General features: G+C 33.4%; 1 non-coding gene across 1 annotated transcript; it reads right to left on the bottom strand.

Moving 5' to 3' along the window:
• Positions 1-10,728: 10,728 nt before the first annotated feature.
• Positions 10,729-10,835, bottom strand: LOC120578823 (small nucleolar RNA R71). The gene has a single exon (XR_005644632.1). It is a non-coding gene; the product is annotated as a small nucleolar RNA R71 (small nucleolar RNA).
• Between the last annotated feature and the right edge of the window lie 227 nt (positions 10,836-11,062).

Genomic DNA, 11,062 nt, shown 5'->3' with positions numbered 1-11,062 from the left:
ATCGTTGAAGTTGTTGTTGATGACAAACCATGGAATATTAATGATTATGTTGTGTTTATATTATTATAAGATGATGAATATGTTGTTGCTTATGTTATTATAAGATGATGATTATGTTGGTGTTTATATTTGTTATGAGTTAATGATGATTAGAAGTGGATTGGACTATTAATGAAATACTATATGAAGAATTGTTATTATTAATTAATAATGTTTATGTTGTTAAATTTAATTGTTGAATTATATGCTTAATATTATTGTTTGTGAAATCTCACCCCGTCTGCTTGAAAATGTTGCTCTTCGCCGTATGAGTAACTTGCAGGTGATCAATAGTAGGTTGCTGTGTTTTTGTTGTTGTGAGTGGCTATCCCTCACTGAGTCGTTTAGGTGCTCTGATACGTAACGGGATGGGAACTTTGTTGCATGCTTCTCTATTCCTTACGTATTGTTTATATATTTACATGATTAAGTTGTTAATTGGATTTTTATGAGATGTATTGATGAGGCCTTTGTGCCAAGACTTTTTATGTTAATGAATTTAATCCGCTGCAAAGTTTGAATTAATATGTTGAAGGATAAATTAGTTAATTATCTTATTTATGATTTTATGAAGTGTAGCATTCCGTTTACATGTTGAATACTCTGATTAATTAAATGAAATTTTTAAGTTGGGAAAACGGGGTGTTACACTTGGGATCGTTGGTTCATCTAAATGATAAGTCCTTCACAAACCAAACTATAAGCTTATAACTTTATGTTAGACCTAATTTCTCAAGACAGTTTCTCTTTTGTTCCTCTAGCAACCAAGCCTATTTCGCTGACTTGATTACTATTAGATTTTGGTTCCTCTAACAACCAAGCCTATTTCGCTGACTTGATCATTATTAGTTCCCTTGAAGATCGAAACTATATGTCTCAAAGATTGCAAAGACTATTTCGCTGCCTTTGCAATCCTTGTCTAAATTCACTTGTTCGAATATCAAAGCTCCACTTTCGTTTTATGAATTGATATTTGACATGATGGATAAACAATTATCAAACCCTCCACTTTCGTTTCCACAGTTTGATAATGGTTGATCCATGTTAAAGCGATGAATTTAGATAAGAAATTAGGGTTACATAAGATTAAGGCTTAGAGCTTGGCTTGATTAGGATTATGTCATTTAGACTTATCCAACAATCCCAAGACAAGGAGAAGTCTACTCACTTATGTTCATTGTAGACATGGGGAAGAAGAGAGAAAGCATAAAAGTAAATGACAAGAAAGTAAAAGAAAAGAAAAGAACTTTTATTAGAAAAGCAATTGTCACTTATTGAATTCCAAGAAAAGATGAATATTTGTGATGGATAGCTACTCTATTTATAGCATACATTCGACTTAAAATCTAAGCAATTACATTACTGGAATGTTCCACAAGAAACTGCGGGCTAAAATAGAGTAGCTTAAAATCTAAGCAAAAGCAGCAAAAGTGACTCTGGAGGGTGGCACGGCCGTGCCAATGCTAGCACGGGCCGTGCCAATGCTAGCACGGGCCGTGCCAAGCTTCTGACTTTGGGGAGACATATTTTTGTCTCTGAATCTTCATATTTTCGTACTAAATCAGCTCCAAGTCCCTTTCTTTTGCTCCAAGACTCAATCCATCCAATATTCGTTCCTGAAATATAATAAAGTGCAATTTGTATTAAACTTACTCAAAAAGGAAATAATACTAATATAAAATAAAATAAAATCTATTTAAAACTAAACTAAATAACATATAAAAATAGATATTAAATGACTCATCATTACCTCTTGTGAAAGTCGTTTGGGAAGGAGCGACTGGTGAAAGCTTAACGTGGGAGCTAGAGAGCAAGATGTTGGAATCATATCCAGAGTTGTTTGCATGAGGTAAATTTTCGAGGACGAAAATCTTATATGTTGGGGAGAGTTGTAACGCCCTCTTTGAATTATCTAATTATTTAATTGAGTCTATAATTTATTAAGACGAGTTTAGAATATATTTATATGATTTGTGTGATTTTTGATGATTTATATGATTGGTGTGATATTATGTGATTTTATGAGGAGTTATGACTTATTTTATTGTTTAATAAAATAAGATTTGAAAATAAGATAAATATTGAGTTAAGGGGTTGTTTTGAGATTTTAGAGTTTTTGGGGAGAAAGAGGTATAAGATAAAGTAGATAGAGGAGATATAACTAGGAGAGACCTAGTTTAGAAAAACAGTACGTACAATCAGTTTTTGGAGAAAAGGGAGAAAAAGCCAAGAGAAGAGAGAAGCACCAAGAGAGCTGCGATTTTTGATTCTAAGGTAAGGGTGAGACTAGCATTCAATTCTATTAATTTGTATGATTCTGAGAGTTATAATTAACAAGTGTAGGATTGAATTAGAGAAGTTGGAAAATTAGGGTTTAAGAGAGAAATTGAGAATTAATGGATGAGTTGTTAGTTTTATGTAGAAACTGTTTACAGACCTTAGATAAGTCATAAGATGATTACAGGAATCAATGTTAGGCTTAAAACCATGTGAATAGGTGAATTTTCGTGAAAACTGCACTTCTACCCGAGCCAACAATCATCGCTCGCCTCCCGAGTGATGATCCTCGCCATAGCGAGTGATGAACTTCATTGTTCGCCTTGCGAGCAACTTTTACCCGCCTCGCGAGTTGCACCTTGCAGCTCGCCATAGCGAGAAGATTCACTCGCCTAGCAAGTGTGACCAGAGAGTCAACATAATTTCGTAGTTTTGACCCTTGAGTTGATCTTTAGATATTTTTGAGTGTCTCAACATATGTATTAATGATTAGGAAAGATTGTAGATTGAGATTGAACCGGAATAGTTTAAGAATAGATTTTTGGGAGTTACACCTTAACTCGCCATAGCGAGTAGAGGCTCTCGCCTCGCGAGTTACCCAGTTACAGAATGCTTGTTTAGGATATTGCGATCTTTGTCGCACGAGTTGTTGATAGTTGAACCCTGGGGTCGTAATGAAGATTGTTTATGATATTAATGATGATCTGTGAAGCCGTTATAAGATAAATTGATGTTGTTTATAATGTGATATAATTGTATATGCATTACTTGAATTATATTTGAATGTTTGAGATGTCGATGATTTGCAATTGATATTGTTATATCATGTTGTTTTGCATACTGCCTATATTGATGTCTGTTATTTAACTATGCTGCATGAGTCAGTCTAAGTTGAAAGATGATGATGTTCCAAATTATTGGATTTATATAAGAGGTTGTTGTTCTAAGTTGTTGAGTTGTTTGAGTCCATGCATTAGCATTCATTGTTGGGGGCTTGATGCCCTGGAGCCTTTGCTCACTACGTTGGCGGCTTGATGCCCTGGAGCTTTAGCTCAACTAAGTTGAGGGCTTGATGCCCTGGAAGTATATTAATACTTATTACGTTGAGGGCTTGATGCCCTGTATTGGTACCACATGCATATAAGAGCTCTAAGTTGCATAGTCGAGTTGGAGTCGCATTTGTCGAGTCAAAGTTGTTAAGTTGTCAAGATGTTAAGTTGTGATTCTTTCATGTTCTTAAATATAATTGTTGAATTATATGTTTAATATTATTGTTTTGTGAAATCTCACCCATTCTTCTTGGAAATGTTGCTCTTTGTATGAGTAACTTGCAAGTGATCGAGAGTAGTTGATGTTGATTTACTGTCGTGAGTGGTCATCCCTCATTGAGTCTTTTAGGTGCTCTGATACGTAACTGGATGGGATATTTTGTGGCTATTTTCTATTCCTTACGTATTTGATTTATGATTAAGTTGTTTAACTGAATAATTATGAGATGTTTGATGAGGTCTGCGTGCCAAGACTTATTTATGTTGATGAATTTAATCCGCTGCAAAGTTTTGAATTAATATGTTGATGAATTTTGGAGGATAATTAGTTAATTATCTCATTTATGCTTTTTAGAAGTGTAGCATTCCGTTTATGTGTTGATTACTCTGATAAATGTTATGAAATTTTTATGTTGGTAAAACGGCGTGTTACAAGAACCGTGCACTTGAAGTTTTATCCCATCAAGTTATTGTAATTTGATTAATTTTTTTTTTTTGTAACGGTTAGATTGAAAGAAAAAAAAATGTTTTTTCTTTTTTCTTTCTCTTTCTTTGTCCTTTTTTTTTCTTTCTTTATTTTTACCGTTAACTTCTTGGGTTCTTATTCTTTTATGCGAAGAAACAAAAGTCTTGGTGAATTCGTTCCCGAGATCGAAAACTTCTTACATAAGAGAAGAAGAGAAGCAAAAAATAATAACGATATGGCTGAGGAACGCACTCTTAAGGATTATGCAACCCCTTCTACAGAAGAGCCACATGCTATCATTCTGTACCCAATGGTTGAGGGTAACAATTTTGAAATAAAGCCTGCACTTATTTACTTAGTGCAACAAAATCAATTTTCCCGATCACCCACTCTTAACTCTTAACCCTAATTCTCAAATTCTCAAAAACTAAACCTACAACATGTTAAATACAATTTTCAGAATCATAGACTCAAGATTATTGAATGTTAGTCCCACCCTTACCTTAGAATATAAAAATCGCAGCTTCCTAGGTCTCTCTCCCTTCTATTGGCTTTTTCTCTCTTTTCTTCAAAATTGATCGTACGTTATGTTTTTCTAAACTAGGTCTCTCCTATTTATAACTTTTCTTTTCTATTTTATCTTATTTCTCTTTCTCCCCCAAAACTCTCTAAAATCTCATAACAACCCCTAAACTCAATATTCTACTCTAATATATATATATATATATATATATATATATATATATATATATATAATATAAAATATTTCTTTAACAAATAACAAATAACAAATATATCTCTATAACAAATATATTTCTATAACATATATATTTCTAAACCAAATAGCATATATATTATACTAATAAATACCAACATATAACATAACAAAATATCACTCATCAAAATAAATCATATAAATCACCCAAATCATATAAGTATATTATAAACTCATTAGAATAATCAAATAATTAAAGAGGGAGTTACAACTCTCTCCTCCTTAAAAGAATTTCGTCCTCGAAATTCAGAGCACAAAAGAAATGAATTCAATCATTGCCTAACCATCTTAAACCATATATAGCCAAATAGAAACTTCAACAAAACATGTAAACCACATCAAAGTTAGTCAATCAAACATGATCACATAATAAACATATCTATTAATCAGAAACACAACAACAACCAATCAAACATCATAAAGATAGTAATACAACTGTTACTCGACACAACTCGACTCAACTACTTGGCCGGACGGACCGACCTGCTCTGGTATCAATTGTAACACCCCGTTTTCCCAACATAAAAATTTCATAAGCATTTATCAGAGTAAACAACATATAACGGAATGCTACAATTATAAAATATAATAATTGAGATAATTAACTAAATATCTTTCCAAGAATCATCAACATATTAATTCAAACTTTGCAGCGGATTAGATTCATTAACATAGATAAGTCTTTGGCACGCAGGCCTTATTAAAACATAAACAATACGTAAAGGAATATAAAATAGCCACAAAAGATCTCGTCCCGTTACGTATCAGAGCATCCTAAGACTCAGTGAGGAATAAGTCACTCACGACAGCAACAGCAACAACCTACTAACGATCACCTGCAAGTTACTCATAGGAAGAGCAACATTTCCAAGCAGAAGGGGTGAGATTTCACAAAACAATAATATTAAGCATATAATTCAACAATTATATTTAATTAACATCAAATCATCTTAACATTCATTATAGATATTAATATATCATTTAACACTTCAATCATAGTTTGTATAAACAATTACAACTTCACGACTTATCATTATAAACGTCTTTGACTCGACAAATGCGACTCCAACTTGACTATGCAACTTAGACCTCTTATATGCATGTGGTACCAATCCAGGGCATCAAGCCCCCAACGTATTTGAGCGTAAATAGGCTCCCAGGGCATCAAGCCTGTTATCGCGATTTTCGGGTGTCAAGTCATTAATTAGGCTTGAACCTTTCAATCTTTGATATTCTCTATTTTTTCTTGGGAAGGGCAAAATTGAGAAAAACCCTTAGAGTCTAAGTTCGGGGGTCGCTTTCGCTACGGGAAGGTGTTAGGCACCCGAAACGATTATAGTATTCCATAAGAACCGTTCTCCTAAGTTTATTTTGACGCTTTATTTTTATTGCCTACTTATTAAAAAAGAAGTTTTATTTGAGTGAAGAATGGGGGAGAGAAGATGATTGAGATTTTATTTTACTTGGCTTGGAGGAGTTTTAACTCATTGCCTACGTACCCTTTTAAGGGATCAAAACCAAACGTAGTTCATTCTCGAAAATTGTTTTTTCGTTTTTATTGGTTGATTTTAAGTTTGAAAAGAAAAAAGAGGAATTTTGAAGAATGGAGATGAGAGGCCTCAAGGGCATGAGATTTGGAAAATGTGAGGTGGAATTAGTTATTTTGCAAAATAAGGTCTAAGCATGATTAAAATTCATAAAGATTTTTTTACTTAAGAAAATAAAAGGAAAATGAGGAGTTTTGACTCCTATTTTGGAAAAAAGGTTTTCAAGTGAGGTTATTCACATTTTTTTTGGGAAAATGATTTTTGTCTAAGCGTTGTAAAACCTAAGCATACATCTAAACATACATTCCCTAATCATACATCTAGAATATCCATGTGGGGTGTGTGCATGTGTCGGTGTACATCACTTATAGTGTCCATAGTCCTTTACATCGAGTCCTAAATACATGCTATGGTCTTGCAAGGATTTAAAAGATGAATTTAAACTAGCCTAAAATATTACATAACCATTGGAAATACAAAAAAAGGAAAATTGCAAGAAATAAAACCTAATCTAATAGAAATGAGAATGATGTGGTGAGATGCTATGAGATGAGTGAAACATGAGTCAACAATGTTAGCAAAACAAGATGAAAAATATAACATGAGTGATAGGAAAAAGTAATCAATTGAATATGAAATGAAATGGTAAAGAAATGATGAGAAATACCAAGACATAATGAGAAGAAAAGTTGCTTGAAATGCAAGAAACACACACATCATACCAAAACAGTAGCACAATCATAAAATCAACATCACATTTATCATAAAATTGCATACTAATTGCTCATAACATGTGCCAAAATTTATGAGGAAAAATATGGCAAGAAATTCACAAAATTAGTCCAAAAAGAACAAATTAATCAAGAAAATAAAGCCTATATTTTTATCATTTTTTTAACATGTGAAAAGCATCACAAAAAAAATACCAAAAATGAATTAAAAACAATAGGAATTTTTCTAGAATTTTCGAGAAAAAAAAATGAGCAAGTAGAGGTTCAATCAGCAAGAAAACAGGGTGCGAACAGCACAAAAATGCAAGAAATGTACAGGAACCCTAGGCCCAAACCCAAAGCCCAACACCGGATCACAGGAAAGCACAGGGATCGTTGGATTGATCCAGGAGATGGAAACCTAGATCCAACGGTCTAGATTGAGGGGAAACGAACCAGAATTAGACCGGTCCGGTTCAGTTGGTTATAAAAAGGTTTGAGGACCGGTTCAATTCATTCTTCCTTCTCCTCTCTCTCTCTAACCTAAACCTAGTGAGAGAAGCTCTCACCTCTCTCCTCTCTTCTGGACATCTTCTCCGGCGAGCTTCACCGCTCCGGTGTGGTGGTTTGCCGGCCCAACAGGGCGGCGCCGCCGCACCGGAGATGAGAAACTCCTCCGTTTTCAATTTTTTTTACAGATTAAGACATCCTTTTTCGTTCTAAGCATGAATATGGCACTGGTTTTTGCATGCAAAGCTCGAATCAACGTAGATCTACGCTTCTTGTTCGCGGTTTTGAAAGGAACTTTTTTCAAGTTTTTTTTACTTTTTCGTATGGAATCTTTTTGAATTTCATAGATCTACACTTGATTCGTCTTTGTTGATGTTCTTGGAAAAAAGAGATGAGGTTTGAGTTTTACCTGTGATTTTCTTGGTGATTTCGAACCGAATCTTCAGGAAAACTTGGATTGATTCTTGTTTGTTGATTTATGGCTTTGAAACCGAAAATAAATCGGTGATGTTCTTCTTCTTCCTCACCGGTTCGAATCTGTTTCTTTTCCTCTTCTTCTCAGGCTTTCGGATCCTTCGTGATCGTGCTTGAATTCGTTGCCAATGGTGATGAATTCGCACTGGAATTGCGAAGGAACTGATTCGATGATGAAGATTCGCAAAGAATCTTTGAGAATCACAGGAAGAAATGATGAATTTGATGAATCTGGAAATCTAGGGTTTGAGATTGTTCTTGGTGTTCTTGGTGATTCTCTGAGTTTTGATCCAACTGACAAGAGAGAGAAATTTCTCAGGTGTTTGTGATGTGGCGCGTGATTGATTTTTTTTAACTTGTGCATTGAATGCGCCTTTTATAGGCTGCCACTTGTATTCCTGGACCAATGGGGGAATGCCACCTGGAATTGGACTTGGGACTCTTCTGCAAAAAAGAAAAGTGGAAGGACTGAACTGCAATAAAAAAAATGGACCTAAATGCAATTTAAAAAAGTTTTGGACTAAAATGCAAATTAAAATAAAATTGGATTACAATTGGTAATTTGAAAAAACGTAAAGTGAAACAAAAAAAATAAAATCAACAAAAGGACTAAAACGAACCAATTACTGACATGAGGTATTTTAAAATACCTCCCTGTCGAAATTTTGACAGGAAAAGACCAAAATGCCCCTGGGGACTAAACTGACCCAAACTGACTCAGATGCAATTTTTGAAATGATTTTTTAAACAAAGACTCAACAATGATTTGTACAGACAAATTGAAAAGACTCAGAGGCAAACACAGGGACTAAAATGGGTTCCATTGCAGGAAATGACCAAAATACCCTTCTGTATGATTTTTTGGAAATAAAATGCAAGAAAAGTAATGCGATATTTTTAGAGAGTTTTTAAATGACTTATAATGCAAGAAAAGACACTTTGAATAGTTTTATGCAAGAAAATTAAGCTTGAACGTACTTTGAGACAGAGACAGTAAAATATGCAGATGAAAAGAGAGTAAAGATTCAGAGTAAAACAACAGCGAATTGACAAATATCAGTGTTAGAAAAGAAATTTGAACGAGTATTTTTAGGTCCAAAATCAGGGTATAATAAAGCCCTCAACTTATTTGAGCGTAAAAAGACTCCCAGGGCATCAAGCCCTCAACTTAATTGAGCAAAGGCTCCAGGGCATCAAGCCCCCAACAATGAAATGCTAATGCATGGACTCGACTTCTTAAACATCTTAAATCGACAACTCTTGTATAATCCAATAATTTGGAACTTCATCATCTTAATCAATTTAAACCGACTCATGCAGCTTAGTTAAATAACAACAGCAACACGGTAGTATACAAAAACAGCATGACATAATAATATCAAGTGCAAGTCAAAAACGTCTCAATTATTCACATATAATTCAAGTAATGCATATACAAGTATATCACAATATAACAACATCAAATAATAATCAACATCTTAAAACATCATATATACATATAAAACTTCATCAATCATGGACAATATCGTATACACAACATATACATACATATACTAATTCATCAATCATAAACAACATCATACTCATAAACATATACATTCATATACTAATTCATCAATCATATTCAATTATTCACTGTGACCTACGTGCAGTAATTTGACTATAACTCAAGTTCTATAAATCCTTTTGAAGTCAAACCAACGGCATTAGAAAGATAACATTCATACCTACAACTTTTGTGTTTACACCTAAGACCAATTATGTACCAATCAATACCAGTATTTATTTCAAATTCGGACAAAGTTGTGCTGAAATTCATAAAAATTCACTCTGACCTACGTGCAGTAATTTGACCATAACTCAAGTTCTATATATCGTTTTGACATCAGACCAACGATATTAGAAAGCTAACATTCATACCTACAACTTTTGTGTTTACACCTATGAACAATTCTTGACCTATCAGTACCAGATTTCATTTCAAATTCGGGGCAGAGATGAAAAGAAAAATCAGAAAAAGCAACCTATATTATTCAACTTCACTTTCATTCAAAATCATCACAATTATCACTCTTAACCCTAATTCTCAAATTCTCAAAAACTAAACCTACAACATGTTAAATACAATTTTCAGAATCATAGACTCAAGATTATTGAATGTTAGTCCCACCCTTACCTTGGAATATAAAAATCGCAGCTTCCTAGGTCTCTCTCCCTTCTCTTGGTTTTTTCTCCCTTTTCTCCAAAATTGATCGTACGTTATGTTTTCTAAACTAGGTCTCTCCTATTTATAACTTTTCTGTTCTATTTTATCTTATTTCTCTTTCTCCCCCAGAACTCTCTAAAATCTCATAACAACCCCTAAACTCAATATTCTATTCTAATATATATATATATATATATATATATATATATATATATATATAAAATATAAAATATTTCTATAACAAATAACAAATATATCTCTATAACATATATATTTCTAAACCAAATAGCATATATATTATACTAATAAATACCAACATATAACATAACAAAATATCACTCATCAAAATAAATCATATAAATCACACAAATCATATAAGTATATTCTAAACTCATTAAAATAATCAAATAATTAAAGACGGCGTTACCTAGTGCATGGTTTCATTCTAAAACTGCTCAATTGAGGGATCAAATAATACGATTCACTCAAAGAGATGGGGAATCTCTTTACGATGTGTGGGAGCATTTCAAAGAAATGCTTAGGCTTTGCCCCCATCATGGTCTAGAGAAATGGCTAATTATCCATACTTTCTATAATGATCTTTTGTATACCACAAAAATGTATGTTGATGAAGATGCAGGTGGAGCTTTGATAAATAAAACTTACACAGGAGCATATGCTTTCATCGATGACATGGCCCAAAACCACTATCAATGTACAAGTGAGAGAGACATCACTGCTGATACTCCTTCACCCTCTAAAAAAGAGGCAGGTATGCACCAGGTTTCTA

Source organism: Medicago truncatula, chromosome 2 (genome assembly GCF_003473485.1).
Source record: "Medicago truncatula cultivar Jemalong A17 chromosome 2, MtrunA17r5.0-ANR, whole genome shotgun sequence".
NCBI classification, from domain to species: Eukaryota; Viridiplantae; Streptophyta; class Magnoliopsida; order Fabales; family Fabaceae; genus Medicago; species Medicago truncatula.
The sequence above is the reverse complement of the archived record's forward strand: the minus strand, read 5'-3'. Positions and strand labels throughout refer to the sequence as shown.